Raw genomic sequence first — 22,091 nt, forward strand, 5'->3', positions numbered from 1 at the left:
TTCTACCATTCCTAGACCGGCAAGGGAACTTGCTGTTCCAACAGGACAATGCACGTCCGCATGTATCCCGTGCCACCCAACGTGCTCTAGAAGGTGTAAGTCAAGTACCCTGGCCAGCAAGATCTCCGGATCTGTCCCCCATTGAGCATGTTTGGGACTGGATGAAGCGTCGTCTCACGCTGTCTGCACGTCCAGCACGAACGCTGGTCCAACTGAGGCGCCAGGTGGAAATGGCATGGCAAGCCGTTCCACAGGACTACATCCAGCATCTCTACGATCGTCTCCATGGGAGAATAGCAGCCTGCATTGCTGCGAAAGGTGGATATACACTGTACTAGTGCCGACATTGTGCATGCTCTGTTGCCTGTGTCTATATGCCTGTGGTTCTGTCAGTGTGATCATGTGATGTATCTGACCCCAGGAAAGTGTCAATAAAGTTTCCCCTTCCTGGGACAATGAATTCACGGTGTTCTTATTTCAATTTCCAGGAGTATATATATATATATATATATATATATATATATATATATATATATATATGAGTTCATCACATCCAGTCTTATAAATTTACTCTCTCTGATGGACACACGTCCAGATCATCCGCTCTCAAAATTCCGCCATCTCACTCCCCACATCCACCACTGCTGGCGGCTCTCCTCCAACTACGCAACGCTACGCGCTGTTCACATCCAACTGCCCATCACTACAATAGCGAATATTCCAACAATGCAAACCAGCCGCAGACTTCACACAGCACAGTCAGTGATTTTCATATAGAGCGCTACGTGGCGTTATCAACATAAAAACCTAAACAGCCTACTTACAATTTTCTCCCCAGAAGTCACATTATTTGGGCGTTGTTTCCTTACTGCTGGTATAAAGGGAAGAATTTGAGACTGAAGTGCTGATCCTGTACATCTTTGCTGGGCATATTGTTGTTTTATGTCGATGGTAGTTCCTTATCAGCAACTGACAATCTCTGGAAACATTTACGTCGACATCTGTAAACAGATATTAGCGTATGATTGACCTATGTACTTTGGCGAATAACATATTTTTATCGCTTTCCTGTATTACAACTTAAATATAGATTTAAAATTCGCGTACATGAAACGAATTTGTAATTAAATTTTAATACAGTATTTCTACACAACTTGCTTTACTGTTGTATTGTATAGAGAGAAAACAAGACTTTCGTCTTGGAAATGTTTATATTCTGTCCCACAGTCTGACCTTCTGAGGCGAGATACGATACCAACATCTGTAGTGCTTCGAAATCAATCACAAACAACACAATGTCATATGAAAATCTCGGTTGTTAAGGCTCTTCTTCCTAGTTTAATTCTGACAGTGCTACGCCAACGAAGCATAAAACCGGTTGAGAGAGATTGGATAATCTTGTTTCACTCCTTTCTGAATTTGAAACGCTTGAGTTGGTTCCCTGATAGTGAGAAACGCTGTAATATTTCGTATATATGGTACAAGACGTTACTGCAGGCCGCCTTCAACCTTTTCTCAGCTAAGTCTTGCATGGCAGCAGGATTGCTAACTGAAGCAAACGCCATTTCATAATCTGCGAAAACTATACAAGGAGGCATCCAGTATTCGTCTGCTCTACTTATCACTTCCTAGACAAAAAAAAATGGTATAGTGTCAAGGGTAAGTACAGTACATCGATACGTACGAAGCAAATGGAAATCTGATCGCAGAGGCACATGGGATGCACTGCACATGAAGATCATTTACAAAATAACTCTGCCCTAAAAGGATTTTAACAACTTTAATTTAAGACAGTACACAAATAACACAACTAAATCTACCTCGCAGCCGTGCGGAATAATCGAGATTGATGTAATAGTTAACGTACGGTAAAAATGAACCGTGATTTCCCAGCGTCGTACGTGGTTGACGTAACGTGTGGTACTTACCTGTCCCTCGGGTTTCACAAGCAGGTTTAAGGTAACGGCGTCTTCACCCGCAGCCAGAACGAGTGTAATAAAATTACTGACCTTAGAATGAACCGCGAATACGAGACACGACCACAAAGCGCATATCGGCGCACGTGCAGCTCACACATTCGTGGTCTTTGTCTCAGCTTTCCTTTGGTCTCCGCGCGACTTTCTGACAGTCGGGCGACGTTACACGGACCAACTCAGAAACACACGTGCTCCTGTTACGTAATCTCAATACATTCTCAAGCACAGCCGCGCGTAATAAATATTATTGACAGAAATAAAAGTCACAGAAAGTAATACCACTTACTGGGTTGCTTCACATTTTATTTACCTTCATTTTCCGATTTTACACCTAAACCTAAAATTGTTACCAAGTAAATTGAGATGAAACTAAAAAAAATATGAAAAGTCTTTGATTAATTTTTCCATATTGACTTGACATGACACAGGTAGACAGTCATTCATTTTTTTCTAGACTACTAGTACCCTAAAAACTGTGAATTTTTAAAACTACCTACACGTTCTCCAAAGTAAAGTGTCCACATATAGGCTCCCCAGCGTTGTATTAGACTCAAATGGCTCAAATGGCTCTGAGTACTATGGGACTTAACATCTGTGGTCATCAGTCCCCTAGAACTTAGAACTACTTAAACCTAACCAACCTAAGGACATCACACACATCCATGCCCGAGGCAGGACTCGAACCGGCGACCGCAGCGGTCACGCGGTACCAGACTGAAGCGCCCAGAACCGCACGGCCACACAGGCCGGCGTTGTATTAGAACAACATATGGTTGGAATATGTAACTAAAGGGGAAATATTGTTTGAAAAATCAGTTGTGAATAAATGATGGATCAGATATTGGTGAAAACAACGGCTATTGTTTCTACACGAACCATGATGAGTCTCTTTCGGTTAAAAGGCTTAACTTTATCCCTTGCTCATTTCGTTCGTCAGATATCACCTGGTCTAACATTTTCTAACCAGTAGGTTGGCAGCAGCGACCATGTTATTTCAACAACTGCGTCTCCCAACAAAAAAGATGGATGACATGTGAAGTCTACAGAAAAAAATGTATGCTTAAGATACAAATCGGTGACTTACTGGAGTACTGAAAGTCGTCTTGCTAAGATCTACCTATAATTTTGTATGTTGTGTTGTAAGAGAATTGGTGGCTGGATTTTGAAAATTTGATTTAAATTGTAGTAAATTATTCATCTGTTGGAAACAATGACCAAAATACAAACATGAGAAACTCAACACCTGTGGTATCATTCTTCCTAATTCACCCTCTAGGTGATCATTCAGTGAGTTTACAAGTATGTGAATTAGTACAAATCGACAGAGAGAGGTGAAAAGCTTGATGAATTGTCGTAATTCATGAGGACTTACAATGTCGCCTGATGCTGATTCGATACTCAGTGTGTGATTTGTGTCGGAGTCGATATTTGGCTTTGGAGCTGAGGATGAGAATAAGACCCTATTCGTAGGGGACGTGGGAATGGGGTGGCTGGTGGGGGGGGGGGGGGGGCGGGAGATAGAAGAGGGCCGGGCCGAACCGAACCGTTTCGAGGTTGGGGGGGGGGGGGGGGGGGACTTCTAATCCTGTGGGGCAAAACAAATTTTCATCACCAATATTTGGTCGGAGAAAATAGCAGAGGTGCTACCACAAAATTTTTTATCACCTGGGATGAGTTGCAAACAGCTCCGCAGAGTCTCAAGACGTTAGGCGATGGACTGAATGGAATCGCTTAATTCAGTGTATACGTTGGCCCAACTAGAAATTAGTATAGTAGGGGTTGCGGCGGCACCGGGTTTCACCCACTATCACCCGTTTCATCAAAAAATTGGCCAGTGCAAGTAGGACTAGCTCTCTTTGGGTTGCGTAGAAAATCAATTATGTATATAGGCAGTCGTCCATCCCGGGAATCGTGCTTCTAATTACGACAACTTTTGTCTATTATCGACATCCATACTGACACGATATCATTCCTCAGAATTCCAAGACTTTCGAAATGGAAATTTGTGGTAAGTTTTATGGGATCATCGGTCCCAAAGCTTACACACTACTTACTCTTACTTAAACTAACTTACTCTAAGGACAACACACACACCCATGCCCGAGAGAGGACTCTAACCTTCGACGGGGCGAGCCGCGCGAACCGTCACAAGGCGCCTAAGACCGTACGGCTATCCTGCGCTGGCCCAAGACTTTCGAGAATGTAATAGTAAATGACAAAATAAATAATTTTTCGTGGAACATAATTATAAATTTCCACAATCTTCAGTTTTTTTCGTTCATTTGTATACTTCTAGACCTTGCATCTGGCCAGGTATCATGATTCTAGACCAATGAGTAGTACCTTATAGCTTTTGATTAGTGAGTTTGCGGGTATCAAAATATGTGACACTAATGGCCGTATCTTTTGACTGTCTCTAATGACCTCGTTGACTGATAATCTTCCTTCCTGTGGCCTTTCACACAATCTTTCTTTCTACAATCCGGATGTCCCATGATAAGCTTGATACGTGTCCCAAACACTTGAGTAGTTTTCAAGTATGAACCTTAAAAGTATTTTGTATGTAATTACTTTAGCAGATGAAGAGTAATTTCTCAGTATCCCGCGGACAACTCGTAGACTGTAATTTGCTTTATGTGCCGTTGAGCCTGATATTTCCACTTCATATCTCTACAAATTATTATTCTCCAGCTTTTCGATTGAATCAGTGACATCAGTAGTGATACGACTCATTACTCCTGTAATCAAAGAACATCACACTTTTACGTTTCGTTAATGCCACAACTGCGCTATTTTCTACATTAGGAGTTACTTACTTGTCTCTGCACCTGGCTGATATTTTGTATCAAACTGTACATAATGCAAATATACATGATGAAATTTCCTCATAGACAATAGTACCATCAGAGAAATCCTGAGATAACGACTATTAATATTCGCTAAGGCGTTCATATACAAAGTAAATGGCAACGCTTGTATTACACTTTCCTGAAGGAGTCTCCGTAGATGACTTAGTCTTATCGATTCAAATGTTAATATCGTGTTCTCTAGTTATGAAATAAATGTTAACAGCATGGCATCTTCTTTATCACCAATTATTAGCAGGCCATCTGCCAGTAACCCAGTTTATGTATTTCAAGCATTTTGTGTATGTAGCTCTTAAACTTCTGCGTCATTTTCGCACCACTTTGTCTCTGTTTACCTTTTTGCTACTCACTCTTACTTCATTCTTAAAATGCTCACTTAAAGCAAAGGTTTCTTTTGAATCTCAACATGGTTTTTATTAGAATGAAATTTTCATTCTGCTGCGGAGTGTGCGCTGAAACGATACCTCCTGGCACATTAAAACTGTGCGCTGGAGCGAGAATCGAACTCGTAACCTTTGCCTTTCGCAGGCAAGTGCTTTACCGATTGATCTACCTAAGCACAACTGCACAGCCCATGGTTGTGGCTATGCCATGTTTCCGCAATAGCCTTTCTTCCAGGAGTGCTAGCCTTGCTAGTTTCGCAGGAGACCCTCTGTGAAGTTTGGAATATGGGAGACAAGATAGCTGTGAGAAGCCATCATTTGTCGTCCTTGGGTTGCTCAGTTGGCGCTGGCACGGTAGCTCAGCGTGTTCGGTCAGAGGGTTAGCTACCCTCATAATAAAAAAAAACAACTGAGTGAACAGAACAACGAAGAACCTGAACGGGTGTCATCGTATGTCCGTCACGGAGAAATTCAACGAACAATATAGAACAAAATGAGATCAACAACAAAAATCGCTAGAACACTTGCCTACAAAAGGCAAAGGTCCCACGTGCGAATCTCAGGCCGGTCACTGTTTTAATCGGCCAGGAAATTTCATGTGTGGTTTTTATAACTTTGTCTGGAGTGAAGATAATTTGCCTTTATATTAATAAAGAAAACATTTTTCTAAAAGTGATTGCAGAATTTTGCGAATGAAGCAGCATAGATAGCTTAATATATTTCTTAGAACTTACAAAACAACATGCTTCATCACCTCGAATATAATCTACGTCTGAACGGGTCGTAACCGTTAATGCCCCATTTAAACATTGAAACTGAACATTGATCTGCAAGTTTTAAGTTTTGATCTGATGAAAACAGTAGCCTAAAAGCCATTATAAATAAAGAAATATATTATCCGGTTTTATTCGCAAAAATATCTTTTTCAAGAAAGAACCGTAGTTTTCCACAATTGCCTTCACCAGATGCTTTCACATCTATAAATCTGAGTTTCTCTCTCTCATTTTCTACGTTTGTCGACTATTTGGCTAAGAGTAAGATTTTTAGCAGCACGTAGCCTTTCCGTACGAAATACGATTGCTCTGTCAAGAACAAGTTGTAAGCGGTGTGCGTTGTGGCATGTTATTAGCAGAGCAGTTCGATTCTTACTTCTGCGCCTCCTATGAGAAGTTGCTTCTGATTGGTATGACTGCTAACAACCTCTCAGTTTCAGAATGTTTAGAGACTGCTGTTCTTCTGCAACTATATATCAAATGAATCAACAGAGGTTGCAACTCCCAATATTTAATTTTGTCTAGAAAAATAATGATCATATTAGCAACTGAAAAGTCTATTCGTTAATTAATAACTACAAGCTGTCTCCAACATTCTTATATTTTGTGCTGTTTCAGTTCGAGAAGGCCGACGACGCCCTCTATCAGCTGAGTTATTTACCACTGACTGTGGCGGTTATGGTATTGTTAGAACAGACGTATTCGAAAAAAAATTGTTCAAATGGCTCTGAGCACTATGGGACTTGACATCTGAAGTCATCAGTCCCCTAGAACTTAGAATTACTTAAACCTAACTAACCTAAGAACATCACACACATCCATGCCCGAGGCAGGATTCGAACCTGCGACCGTAACGGTCGCGCGGTTCCAGACTGAAGCGCCTAGAACCGCTTGTCCACACCGGCCGGCCAGAGGTACTTTTAAACAGACTTGTCATTAGGATGTATGAGGAAAAGAGCCAGCAAGAGTGACGATGTGGGGCTACCGTGCACGTGGTGCAGCTGATTTCGTCCCTGTCGAACGTGGTGAGATCTCGTATCTGCCTCTCCCACGCTTTACTCCCATTCCGATGAGCAGTAGAAGGTCTGATGACATTACGGTTACCTGCCACGCTGATGTATTCTGTCCGCCTATACGGATCTTTCTGTCGTACACAGTCGGCATCTGCAATTCAATTGCTCATTGATGTATTTGTTTCACGTTTCGTCACTTACTTGGAACAAGACTTTCCATGTAGTTTCTGAGGTATGTTTAGTCTCAGTTCTATTACGTCTCTTTTACTTACGGCGTTAGCAATTTTCCCAAGGTTCTCCGTCTTTTAATGTCTACCGACATCGAGCAATACACATCGGCATATCTCGCCGTTAGTAATTACAATGTACGAGCTACAACTTGAAGATGCCCGTAGAGGCTTTCTTCTTCCCAGTACAACTGAGTTAGGAAAACTGCTTGCTTAACAGATCGCAACGCAATCGGTACAGAAACGACCACAAACTCCCTGTGAACCCTAGGATGCCGATAAGAATTATCGTTACACGAGTTTGGATGCTCAAAGCCAAATCTCGATGGAACAAAAATGCGTTTGAATATGTTGAAGATGACTAAACACGAGTGCAATGGAATGAAATTTCTTTAAACTGAAGAGTAAGAACTGGGTGGTATCAGACACCTGTCAACGGACAAGCATTGATAGATAAATGAAGGAATACTGCAGTCATTAGAATGGAGGACCGAGAAAAGATAGTTACATGATTGTCAAACTGACTCACGGAATGTCAGATTGCTAACACGAGACATATTCTATGAAAATATTTCCGTTATTCTATTTAACATTTGATCTAAGTACAGAAATAGCTTCAGTTTCTTTCCTGTGATTCACAGTGCGACAAAGAGAGCTCTACGATTCAAAACGGTGAAATAGGTACAACTTGTTTGACCACATACATACTTCCGGAAAAAAATTAGTACATCTGGAAAGATGACGTCTATTTTGAACTGATGACGGCATACGCCGCCAAGGGGATGGTACGTGTACTGATGATGATTTCAGCGTCTTCCGCCAACAGAGAGCACGGTGGCATAGCTACCAGAGTGCCATCTGCGTCTATCCTTTAATAGGGAATTCTCACAGCTAGAAGGCAGACGTTTGAAGCAAGCAGACAACCATGCCACGAGGACACAATTGCGCTTCCAAGAGCCAACTGAGCGAGTTTGAAAGCGATCAAATAGCAGCCTTCTGAGTTTGAGATGGTTCTTTCAGAGAATAGCCACATATGTTGGACGTTCTGCGTTAGTTGTCCAACGATGCTCGTATCAGCAGTCACGTGAACATCATCACACCTGTAGACTAGATTCTGGATGTCCATGCAGCACAGCCGCACGCCAGAATCGTCGTATTGTAAGGGCAGCAGTGGCAGTTCCTACAGCTACCATAACACAGCAAAGATGGCTTGTGAGCACAGATGTGTCAACTAGAGATGGGCCAAGTCGTTCATCCTTGGGAACTACACTCCTGGAAATGGAAAAAAGAACACATTGACACCGGTGTGTCAGACCCACCATACTTGCTCCGGACACTGCGAGAGGGCTGTACAAGCAATGATCACACGCACGGCACAGCGGACACACCAGGAACCGCGGTGTTGGCCGTCGAATGGCGCTAGCTGCGCAGCATTTGTGCACCGCCGCCGTCAGTGTCAGCCAGTTTGCCGTGGCATACGGAGCTCCATCGCAGTCTTTAACACTGGTAGCATGTCGCGATAGCGTGGACGTGAACCTTATGTGCAGTTGACGGACTTTGAGCGAGGGCGTATAGTGGACATGCGGGAGGCCGGGTGGACGTACCGCCGAATTGCTCAACACGTGGGGCGTGAGGTCTCCACAGTACATCGATGTTGTCGCCAGTGGTCGGCGGAAGGTGCACGTGCCCGTCGACCTGGGACCGGACCGCAGCGACGCACGGATGCACGCCAAGACCGTAGGATCCTACGCAGTGCCGTAGGGGACCGCACCGTCACTTCCCAGCAAATTAGGGACACTGTTGCTCCTGGGGTATCGGCGAGGACCATTCGCAACCGTCTCCATGAAGCTGGGCTACGGTCCCGCACACCGTTAGGCCGTCTTCCGCTCACGCCCCAACATCGTGCAGCCCGCCTCCAGTGGTGTCGCGACAGGCGTGAATGGAGGGACGAATGGAGACGTGTCGTCTTCAGCGATGAGAGTCGCTTCTGCCTTGGTGCCAATGATGGTCGTATGCGTGTTTGGCGCCGTGCAGGTGAGCGCCACAATCAGGACTGCATACGACGAGGCACACAGGGCCAACACCCGGCATCATGGTGTGGGGAGCGATCTCCTACACTGGCCGTACACCACTGGTGATCGTCGAGCGGACACTGAATAGTGCACGGTACATCCAAACCGTCATCGAACCCATCGTTCTACCATTCCTAGACCGGCAAGGGAACTTGCTGTTCCAACAGGACAATGCACGTCCGCATGTATCCCGTGCCACCCAACGTGCTCTAGAAGGTGTAAGTCAACTACCCTGACCAGCAAGATCTCCGGATCTGTCCCCCATTGAGCATGTTTGGGACTGGATGAAGCGTCGTCTCACGCGGTCTGCACGTCCAGCACGAACGCTGCTCCAACTGAGGCGCCAGGTGGAAATGGCATGGCAAGCCGTTCCACAGGACTACATCCAGCATCTCTACGATCGTCTCCATGGGAGAATAGCAGCCTGCATTGTTGCGAAAGGTGGATATACACTGTACTAGTGCCGACATTGTGCATGCTCTGTTGCCTGTGTCTATGTGCCTGTGGTTCTGTCAGTGTGATCATGTGATGTATCTGACCCCAGGAAAGTGTCAATAAAGTTTCCCCTTCCTGGGACAATGAATTCACGTAGTTCTTATTTCAATTTCCAGGAGTGTAGTTCTCTGGTGATCGTTCCTTTTTGGGAACCGTTCGTTTTTACTCGTTCGCCGTTCATTGTGCTTGGTATATGGTTCTTATGAAAAGTTGTAAATTAGTAGCACAGGTGACTGAAGAGAGATGGCATCAAGAGGGGCACTTGCCTCCCCCCTGGACTACAGAGTTTTCATTCATAACTAGTGTGCCGCGCGGGATTAGCCGAGCGGTCTCAGGCGATGCAGTCATGGACTGTGCGGCTGGTCCCGCCCGAGGTTGGAGTCCTCCATCGGGCATGGGTGTGTGTGTTTGTCCTTAGGATGATTTAGGTTAAGTAGTGTGTAAGCTTAGGGGCTGATGACCTTAGCAGTTCAGTCCCATAAGATTTCACACACATTTCAACATAACACATGTAATTTTCTTGAATCTGCAAAACATTTCCTTTAGCCAACTGTAGCGTTATGTGGCTGATCTCAGTCAAATAACATAAGGTGGCGCATGAAAAACCGTCCGCGAGTACAGACTGCTTGCCAATTAAGTACGATTTGTTGACCGCTACGAGCAGAATAGATAAACATATAATAATTAGGCAGTGAAGAAATAACAAATAAGCTAATGCAAACAACTTCGAAACGATAAATGACAATTGGTAAGCGACAGTGAGCAGTCTAGTACTCGGGGCCGATTTTTTGTAGGCCATCCTGTACCACTGAAACAATATTGTAGGAGTTACCATATTCTCTTTACAAAATGTGACACCATACACTCGATTACGAAGCGTGGGCTTCATCCGGTTGTAAGTCGGTCTGCCTTCCATAACAATAAGCATGCTCTTGTACCTTGGATAAAAAAGAGACGGAAAATGGCCACTCGTGTGTGCCTTGCCGACGTCTTTTGCAAGTGTAGTAACAAATAATCTTGCCTTTTAACAAGTATTTCTCCTGCTGTTTATCGAAATCGTTCAAATGGCTCTGAGCACTATGGGACTTAACATCTGTGGTCATCAGTCCCCTAGAACTTAGAACTACTTAAACCTAACTAACCTAAGGACATCACCCACATACATGCCCGAGGCAGGATTTGAACCTGCGACCGTAGCGGTCACGCGATTTAAGACTGAAGCGCCCAGAATCGCTCGGCCACACCGGACGGCTGTTTATCGAAATAGTGAAGTCTATATTACATACTACGTATTTTTATGTAATTCGCGTAATTATAAAATACATTTTAATTACCGGTCGTGGACGCTGATTACAATACGAAAAGAACCAGAAGTTCAAGAGATCAAAAAAGATTTGAAACAGATCTAGGACGGGTGTGAAAAGCGAACGAAACAAACAACAACTCGACGCTGAACTAACTATGAGGAGTCGACAGTGGAACTGCGACGAGTGGCCACGTGAAGAAGGAAGAGTCCGGCCAAGCGAGACAGAGACAGACGGGAACGGGACCGAGCCTGGAACGAGACCGACCGACGTGCCGTTGCGGGAACGAGGCCGACCCTTTCCCGTACCCGGGAACTATAAGTAAAAATCCGCGACCGAAGTGAACTACGAAAGATCTTTCCTTAGAATTCGTTCCTCGCTCGTTCCGTTCATCTTGGTGAACCGTTCCCTTGGACCCGTTAGTTCGCGAATGACCCATCTCTAGCGTCAACACGAGCTCATGTGAACCGGTAATTAGCAGTGTAACTATGGGCACGCACACCTCTCATTTGGAAGATGCAATGGCACAAAGTGATCTCCAGTGACGAATCCAGATTCTGCCTGCACAGTTGTGTACAACGTATATCTAGTGAGCGCTGTCTCGTAGAGTGCATTCGTCCAAGAGACAGTGCCCCACTCCAGGCCTTATGGTTTGGGGTGCCATAAGCTATAAGTCTCGTTCACCTTTCGTGTTCCTGGAGGGGACGCTAACCAGCGCTCGGTACGTGTAGAATGTCGTTAGACCTGTTCTTTCGCCGTCCTTGCAGCAAGAAGGTGATGGTGTTCTTCCAACAGAATTGTGTTGACCCACACACTGCCCGTGAAACTCAGCGTGCTCTGCAAGACTTATAGCAACTCTCCTGACCAGCACGATCTCCATACTTCTCCACAACTGAGCACGTCTGATTCGATTGTCACGTGACAACCAATTCTGAACTGTCATTGTGCAAAGTCAAGAAGCCTGTTGAGAGTGGGCTATACTGTCGCTTCGCCAGCTCTGATTAACTGCGTACTAGGTGGACGCAAGTTGTATATAACAACTACACTGGTTGGTTTCATTCTGTATCACTTCGGCAACTACCTCCTTCCATCAGCGCACACTGGACTCGCATTCGGGGGGACGACGGTTCAATCCCGCGTACGGCCATCCTGATTTAGGTTTTCCGTGATTTCCCTAAATCGCTGCAGGCAAATGCCGGGATGGTTCCTTTGAAAGTGCACGACCGACTTCCTTCCCCGTCCTTCCCGAATCCGATGAGACCGATGACCTCGCTGTTTGGTCTCTTCCGCCAAACAACCCAACCCTTCCATTAGCACCTGGCAACTCGTCTGGTATGCCACTTCTTAATAAGACACTGCACTGGTAAAAGCAATTTACTTGACTGTTTATAACAGATTCTTAGAATCCAGCTTTGGGTGGCAAAAGCAGTGAAGCTTCCGTCTGATTTCGATTTGCTTTGGCTGTTCAGAGTGTGGGAGAAAGACTTCCCACAGAGCTCGTTTATCGAATTGACAATAGGAGATAAAGTAAGTATTTTTCATCTTTTCTCTCTCGAGAGGATTTGTGCACTCACTGCTACGTAACCATACCAGATTGAAGACATCTTGGATTTGTGCTGGGCCGTCTCTTACATCGACACGTTTTCTCCACATTCCCTACTAGTCAATTAACTTATAGTGTTAAATCTCGCCGCTGCTATTCGTAGACATATTCTCTCGTTCCGCGAAATGACAGAGCAGACTGCTTTGTATCTGGAAGTGGCTGGGATATCGAAAACGACGAAACTTATTTTCTGCAAGTAAAAACTGAAATGAATTTCTAACATCCAAGACAGACATGCCTGCATTTCGTCTCTTTCTTTCTTTTTCTTTAATTCAATCACTCTTTCTCCTCTGGAACAAATTATTTCTGTTCTTAGTGTAGATCAGTAAGCGTGTAGAAACAGACGTGTCTCAAAAGGTACTTTACAACTTCCGTGTCATGTAACTCGATTTGCAACTAACTTATAGAGAAAAAAACTAAATATGCAAGTGTTGCCTCGGACATGTCCAAAAATAGAAACACCGTTTTTTGATCCAGCAGCCAGTATGAAGTAAGATGCAAAGGAATTACAGACACTGGATTCGAGTGGTCACTGATTGAAATCAATGAGGAAAGTTGAAAATTTGGGTGTCTGATGCACCAAATGAAAAAGTTTTTTTCCTGATTTTGTAATCATTTTGTACAAGCACTTCCCTTGTGAGACGAACGACATCTAGTCGTTATTCCAATTCAATCCAGAAACATTTTTACTTGTTAATATCAACTCTCTCAATAGCTACCGTTATTAATATCTTCAAATCAGATACATGTTGGTCATCTGGTCTGATCCTCGGTAACAACTGCAGTGTCTACGGAAACACATGAAGACTTTTTGGTGTACCTTGTGCGCTGTGATACGAGGTATTCGCAGTTCTTTTGATGCCTAGCAAACTGACGTATGTGTTGAATGCTGTAGAACCTATCGAATTATCTCTATATCTTCGTCACCTCTCCTTGGCCTGTCTACAGGGTGTTTCAAATCCACTCTACCTGTTTCCATGAAGTGCTTGTGCGATTTTCTTATGGATAACCGAGAAGGTGATAGTTTCCCATACCTCGTTATGAAATTTCTGAGAACTTGGGTGTCTGGCTTCGTTTCAATAAACTAAGCCACACACTGTACCTTTTCCCACGCAGATTCTCTCCTTCGACTCATTAATGGTGCATCTATCACCCTGCAACAACAAAGAAAATACTTTTCAGTTATGTTGCTCTTATCACCTGAAAAAGGTAAAACATTTATATAATACCTTACACAAAAAAACTCTTGAGTGCATCACAAAAATTGTACTTTTTTCTTAGTGAATTAGAAACCGAGTTACGTGACACTAAATTTGATTTGCAGAGTACCTTTTGGGACACCATGTATATTATACAATGAAAAGGATTAAAATGATAAGATTAAAATCACGTAAGGAAAACCAAACACTGGTTCAACAAATTTGGCTACATGAAATTTGTTTTGTTTCACGATGGGCTGAAGGCGAAGAACATTATTGATTCTTATATCATGGATGCATCATTCTGCATTTCTCACTTTACTTCGAAATGGTGACTTTCGAAACCAATCGTAAAAAAAAGAAAGAAAAAATCTTTTTTAGCTAAGGTATAAACGAAGTTGCATTCTTATTCTATAACTTCCGCCGATGGCTGCATCACTGAAGATCGGTAACATTGTATTACTGACTTAATAATTCGCAAAAAGTGGTAATTTTTCTCTCTTTATTTTTGTTACTTATTTAGAGTTGTGCTTCAATGACTTTATCAGTTAGATCTCCAAAGAGGATTGAACCATTCTGCTTGCACTGTTTTGGTTTTGTGTGATATGCATGCATAAAAGTTGCATGTTAAATTTCTTAAGACTTTTTAAAGATTTATATGATTTTCGATTGTCTACTGTCGACTGTCTAAGACAAAATTTTTTTGCAATCTCGATTTGACAGTTTTATCTAGTCGTTCACCACGTTGTCTGATCTGTTCGCCTCTATTTCATCTAAATGTTCGTATACATCTTCCCCTTGAAAATGAATTCTAAGATTAGTGTTAATAAATACTGTCGACTGTCTACATGAAAACCAAAATAGATCCATTCTGATCGCCGGTCATATGGACAGAGTTGTTGGCGACGCTACCGACTATATCTCAGATGAACGATAGTTTTATAGCATAGACCCGCAAGGGTAGCTGAGAGCGCTAACGCGCCAATGCCTGGACTCGGGTAAGCGCGCCGGCCCCAGATCGAATCCGCCCGGCGGATTAACGACGAGGGCCAATGTGCCGGCCAGTCTGGATGTGGTTTTTAGGCGGTTTTCCACATCCCGCTAGGTGAATACTGGGCTGGTTCCCATGTTCCGATCAGTTACACGGCTCGCAGACATCTGAACACATTCGCACTGTTCCATGGATTACACTCGAAACAGACAGTTGGGGTACACTAATTCCGTCCCAGGGGGTACGGTGGTGGCGGCAGAAAGGGCATCCAGCCACCTGTTAACCATTAACATGCCAAATCCCATTAACGATGGCTGACCCTGCGTAGATGTGGGACAAGGCTCAAGCGATAGATAGAACGATAGTTTTATAGCATAACAACAAGGAAGAAATAATAGTACTACATTAATTACTTGTAACTACAATTGCATTTGTGATTTTGCGCGAGTTGATATGGTGAATGAGAGATATAAAGTAGAAAGTAACGATGCCCTTCTATAGAGATATTGCCCACAATTTTTCTTGGTCGCAATTCGTAAGTTAGTGACTTTCGCCGAAATGAAGGGCTTTGTGTTAAATTTGAGTGGGTCTCCGCTCATGGATACTCCAGAAAAGCAGTTCTGACCGTTAGTAGAGGTCAAGGTCTGGCAACTAAAGGTAGGTAAACATCCTGCCGAAAACTGTGCAGATCAGCTCCGATTGGCTGTGGGAAGTAGCCTAGTCCTCTGCGCAGTCGACCCTTTCCTAAGATACACGATCTTGTAAATAACCCCAACAGTAAGAGCTCTGCTCACTGGTACAGGAATTCTTCAGTCGTGAAAGCGCGTCTCCAGACCGCCTGGTCCCACCGTTCAGGCACCATGTTGAGACAGTTTAATTGAATAATGCGGCCATCAAAAGGCCGATAAAAGATTGCTTGTTAGTCGGAGAAACAGTTAATGACCTTGATGGTAATGAGTTGCGACAGTCAGGTCATCCAGAACTACGATGGGAACCTGAAATTGAATCGGTTATTTTGAAACCCCATCAGTCATTCTTTATGACAATTCCATTTTATGTGACGAAATGAAATCTGAAGGATAGATACATCATTATGGGTAGAAACCGCAGTGTCCTGTATACAATGTCCATGAGAGGATCGTAAATATAGTATTTGCTTCGGTTTGAAACTCGGTACGTCACTGACTTGGGAGGTTTCTCGACGTTAACAGTGTTGCACTGCAAGAGTGTGTTGTCGGTATCAGCCGTTGACCACACAAATTTCTCTAATCGCCCAATGACCTGACGAGATAAGTTCAGTGAAAAAAGGCTAAAGATATTTCTAAAATAAAACAATAGCACATATTCCTATATGGGTGTTCTACCCAAAACAGGAATAATACCATAGTGAGAATGCTTCTTACACTTGTCAACGACAGATTTCATTCTACAATCCAGTATTTCCCATCGACAAGTCATTTCTTCGTATTATCGGGAAAACACAGTGATGGAGTATGTGGCAGTGATTACTAATGCATCCAGCAACAATAGAGTCGCAGTCAACATAGTAGAACGTAATGATATTGTAGCTTATAAATCCTGGTGGCTTCCCTTGTTCATGAAAAATGCCCTATCTGTTGAATTCATGGTAGAGCAGTGCCTCGAAGTGCGAAACTCATTTCTAATACCACAACGAAACCATGTCGTTACTCGAGAGATCACCTTGGTGTACTTACGACTAACCATTGTATAATGGCCTTTTAAGTCGCATGTTCAGACTTCTGAACTGGGATCTCAGTACCAATTATGATGCCGGAAAGAAGGGTATACTCCAGTAACCTTCTAACTGGTATAAAGAAAACGGAGTATCTTAGAAAGCTAGAGAGATACCTGTCTAATGAAGAGCACCACTCACAAAGAATTAACTGGGAATTTTTATTTTAATTTTCATTTAAGTAGTATGTTCCTTGTATCATTACATATTAAATATTTTTTGTGAATGTTGTGTCAATTTTATTGCTACTGCAAATGTTTATTACTTTTTATGCACAAGTGAAATAGATATACAAATAAGTACATCCCAAGAGTATGAATTTTTTTTAAGACAATACTAAGACGTTGTTCATCCATTTTAAGAATCCTGTAAGTCACAGAGATTTAAACTTACCTGTATGAAAACTTAATGTGCCATTAATGTTCATATCATATTTCCATTATGTCTTTCCACAAGTTGTAATCCTTACAGGTAAAACAGCCTACAAATAGTTTATAGTTTATTCAGCAAACATTTTTACCTGTTTTCTCACATGTTTGCATTACGTGACTTACGGTATTTCAAAAATAACTGATTCAGTTACAATCTAATCTGGACCACCCCATGCCTCAATAGTGCTTCTTTCTACTGCGAATCGCCATCGTTAGACATATCCTCAGGGACAATACTCAGAATAACGAAGTTCTCTTCCCTTCGTATTTTGCCACGGTTCATGATGCTGGCAACACAACACAGGAAAGTCGCTGTTACGCACGCGACTCTGTAGAGTGTGGATGTGGCGGCGGTTTGTAGGGCGCCGTCGGTCGTGTTATAGGTCCTGGTTTGAGTCCGGTGCGGCACAGTACCGGAGAAATCAGCGGCGCCTGTGAGCTCATGGTGTGCGAACATTTGACACGCCGGACATTTGCCTCGATTTTATCTGCTCCTAAGGGTTGGGCCCTTGTCTCCCCCTCCTCCTCGTCATCACTGTCGCGCAGTAAAGGTACTTACTGTTGTGGACTGACAAGACAGCCAGTCCACAGTGACGGGTAACCGAAAGGCACGCGCTTAAACTCACGCAGGCTGGCGTGAGGTCTGAAACAGGATACGTAATGAATGCTATAAAGAAAAGTACGTAGCTGCTGGAATACTTAACTTTAATCCACAATTGGTGAACATTCGTCTTGTTACTGTACATGCTTCATTAGATACATAGCAAAGGATAAATGGCGCCTTGCTAGGTCGTAGCAACTGACTTAGCTGAAGGCTATGCTAACTATCGTCTCGGCAAATGAGACCGTAATTCTCAGTGAACCTTTCCTAGCAACGTTGGCTGTACAACTCGGGCGAGTGCTAGTAAGTCTCTCTAGACCTGCCGTGTGGCGGCGCTCGGTTTGCAATTACTGACAGTGGCGACACGCGGGTCCGTCGTATACTAGCGGACCGCGGCCGATTTAAAAGCTACCACCTAGCAAGTGTGGTGTCTGGCGGTGACACCACACTTACTGAGCCTTTCCGCTGGTTTATTTAACAGAAGACCAGAATCTCTTTCGATTTTCCGCCACATTTCTAGAGAGATTTCGTTATGGATACTATTAAATGCATATCGCATTGAAATCTGCACCAAATTTCGAGCCTCAATAAAACTTCGCCAATCTTGGAGATTCTAAGTTCGTCTAAATTATACGCGCCTTTTTCGGTGCTCCTGCGGCAGCTTTCTGTCGTGTTTGGTGTACCATGGGGGATCAGTTCCGTCTCTTATTAATTTATTTGGTATGAATCTCTCGAGTGCTGTTGATACTATTTCTTTTAACTTAAGCCACATATGGTATTCACTTACATAGTCTGCAAGGATTGGAGACTGTCTTTTAGAAAGACGTCAACCGAATTTTTAGCTGCTTTTATAAATAGATATATTTTGCGTTTAGTTTCCGTGAATTTCTTTGTTACGGAATTGAGCCTCTCTCGACTGTGTGTTCACTAATCCCTGTATCCGTCGTGATGCTCAGGATTATTTGTGGCTAAGAGGTTAAGTGTGTTTTCGTAACCATTTACAATTTGAATGGCCTCGTGAGCGAATTGTTCAAAATAATTTTTTTAAAAAAGCATTTAGAACAATTACGAAGTTGTTTTCTATCTACAATAGGATCTGAAAATGTATTTTTGTCAGCATACGGAAGGTAGATTGAAGTCACTGCCAACTATAATTGTATGAGTAGCGTACCTATTTGTGTTGAGACTCAAAGTTTTCTTTGAACTGTTCAGCAATTGTTTCATCTGAGGCCGGGTGTCGGTAAAAGGAGGCAGTTATTAATTTATTCCGTTTGTCGAATATAACCTCTACCCATACTAAGTCACAGGAACTATCTGCTTCAATGTCGATTGTGAGCTGAAACACACATTACATTATTTTTCCTTAAGTTATGCTTCTTGTTTCTGTTGTAGTGCAGATCATTACAATTACGGCGTTTCCATTCAAAACCTAGGATGCTTTCTCTGTGACCCTGTAAATACCAGAGCTAAACAATGTAGAACAACAACGTACGTTACAAGCATAGCATTCTGTATTACTTCATTTCCTTATTTCTAACATTTTAAAATTGTATGTCGACTTTAGATGATATGTTAATCATAGATGTTCTTATCTCTATTTAGTGAACATATTTTCAGTCATGTTTTGAACATTGTCCCGCTACACTTTATTAACTAATGTTTCGCCGCAATGGATATCGGATTTTAAAGAGTAAATTAATATGGAGTAAGTCGTTCTTATATTCCAACATTCACATTTCTTCTTTCCTTATTGTCTTTTGGGCATGCAGTTGTAGCAATTAAAGTAGGCACAAATGCAGTGATCAAAAAGAATTGATTAGCGTACATTCGCATTCTCTTTACATCGTTTCTTTCTTGTTGCTCCCATGCCGATGGACTGTTTCTATCGCAAACGGTAAGCGTGAAAGGAAGCTACCCTACAGACAGAGGGATCTATATTTATACTTGGCAGAACTAATTACATACTGACATAATCGTCGGCATTGCTTTCGTTTCCCAAAAGTTATAAATATTTCGATTTCGGAAAAGTAGCTCTGTATTTCGCCAAGATGTCGGCGAAGAAGGTCCCTTACGTACTGGTTGTATCGAGTAAGATGTGGAGACGGTGGTTTGAAAGCGGACAGAAGTAGTACGAGGAAGGGCATCCCTTACCTAAGGGATTGCTACTCCAGCTACCTGGCGAAGGGGCAAGTGTGGCAAATGTCCGGCGTGGCAAATGTCCGGTGTGGCAAATTTCCGGCGTGGCAAATGTCAGGCATTCGAGCTCATAACGTCTGGCGGCTGTCAGCGAATGAGACGGAGAATTAATGCGGACAGCTGTACAGAACGATGGTGGTGTTCGCTTGAACTGGGAGAGGGAAGGCGGTGAAGCGAGCGCTGCCCTCGTTCAAAGAAGCGGCGTGCTTTGTGCGGCTTCGTGGTACTGGGCCACAAAGTTTCCTGACCGAAGAACTGGCCGACTGCCGCTGTAGCGCTGCGCGATGTAGGCTGTTGCCTTCATGCGGCCTCGGTGGACGGCAATGTTCCGTCCAGCGGGACAGAGATTTACCATCTCCCGGTGACAAACCATCTAGAAAACGAAATCACTTTTAGTTTGTGATAGCGCTCGGTTCACCTGATGTAAAACTACGGCAAAATCTGAAATGCGGATCGTAGTTCAGCAGAAAGCAAATCTCGAATTAAATACTTGGAAACAAGAACAGATTCTCGGAACATGTCGTGTTTGCCACAAGAATTAGTGACAGAATTTCCAAGCTCACATTATAAACAGCACAGAAGCAAACGTTTATTCTTTGAGCCGATCATTTTCCAGACATGTCACAAACTGAAAACATAAGGAGGAAAAACAAAGAATCGGTTTGAAGGCGTATCGATACCTTTGTCACTGCTCGCCTTGTGCATCTTGCTCGTGAACGAAAAAGTTATAGTTCTGTGTTAGTCACAAGGCTTGTATTTCGTCCACCAAGTGTTTCGACGGTTAAACCATCACCCTGAGCTGAATGACACCTCTTACGTAACAGTTTTTAGTGTCATCAGCGGTGAATTCTTTCAGTAACGTGCGATGTGACGATGAGGCTATGCTCCGTCTTGTAAGTGCACGAAGATGAATAGCTACATTCTGCGACGGAAAGTCACATAAGCTTCTCACTTGACATCAAATTACATTTAACGTACAGTAATGATCCTAAAAGGTCGTCTCTGAATTCATTTTATACCTGCCATCATGCTGTTTCATAAGGACTGCAAACGCTAGAGCAATAGTGAAAAATCGATGCCCTAGTGCCTGGTATTTTATTTCCCTTAAAGATGCACTGCATTTTCTCAGAATTCTTGCAGCAAATCTAAACCTTCCAGTCACCCTAATACGTGTTTAACTACTTCGTCCCATTTACTGATTTTACACTTACCTGTGATATTTCGTTACTACTGATATTTTTTTACCGTGAATTGCTACATGTGCAGCACCACTTCCTCTTTTATTGCAAATAAGCCTATTCGCACGTTAAGGACCACGTTTCAATTTCAGTTCTTCGTTTTTTGTTCTTTCCTTTTCTTCCAGTGTACTTTCATTTGTTTATTCCACTTCTTCTTTCTGTCTTGAGAACATTTTGAATCAGTCTTTTTAGCTTCATTATTACTTTGCATGTTCCTCTTTCTTGACATAGAATACTGGCGTTAAAGGATTATGAATATTTGTCAAAACTTTAGGCCAAAGTTGTCATACTATAGTTCGTGATTGCTGCGTTGCTTACACAGCCAGAGATCGTGTTCAACGCTGACTGCCGTTTGGCGCAACGCCACCTAGAGAGAAGGCCTGCGCGCTGAGTAGCCGCCTACCATGAATAGTCATTCAGGTCTTTTAATCCAAGAACAGTTTCTACTGACAGGCACTTCTAGAAATGCTTTTTACTGGCAAAATAATACTAGTGGCACACTTTAACTGTAATAACTGCCAAATATAAGCAGTACAAAATTTTTGCCACAGGGGATATTAACCCAAAAATAAGAGAAAAACACTACCGGCCATTAAAACTGCTACACCACGAAGATGATATGCTACAGACGCGAAATTTAACCGACAGGAAGAAAATGCTGTGATATGCAAATGATTAGCTTTTCTGAGCATTCACACAAGTCTGACGCCGGTGGCGACACCTACAACCTGCTGACATGAGGAAACTTTCCAGTCGATTTCTCATACACAAACAGCAGTTGACCGGCGTTGCCTGGTGAAACGTTGTGTGATGCTTCGTGTAAGGAGGAGAAATGCGTACCATCACGTTTCCGACTTTGATAAAGGTCGGATTGTAGCCTATCGCAATTGCGGTTTATCGTATCGCGACATTGCTGCTCGCGATGGTCGAGATCCAATGACTGTTAGCAGAATATGGAATCGGTGGGTT

General features: G+C 43.1%; 1 long non-coding RNA gene across 1 annotated transcript in view; it reads right to left on the reverse strand.

Moving 5' to 3' along the window:
* The window catches only part of LOC126419239 (uncharacterized), a 549,653-nt gene that overhangs the window by 257,114 nt on the left and 270,448 nt on the right, over positions 1-22,091 (reverse strand). The window contains exon 2 of the long non-coding RNA XR_007575945.1: positions 13,748-13,867. This is a non-coding gene — a long non-coding RNA (uncharacterized LOC126419239). The remainder of the gene's footprint in view (positions 1-13,747; positions 13,868-22,091) is intronic.

The sequence above is a fragment of the Schistocerca serialis genome, chromosome 9 (assembly GCF_023864345.2).
Source record: "Schistocerca serialis cubense isolate TAMUIC-IGC-003099 chromosome 9, iqSchSeri2.2, whole genome shotgun sequence".
NCBI lineage: Eukaryota > Metazoa > Arthropoda > Insecta > Orthoptera > Acrididae > Schistocerca > Schistocerca serialis.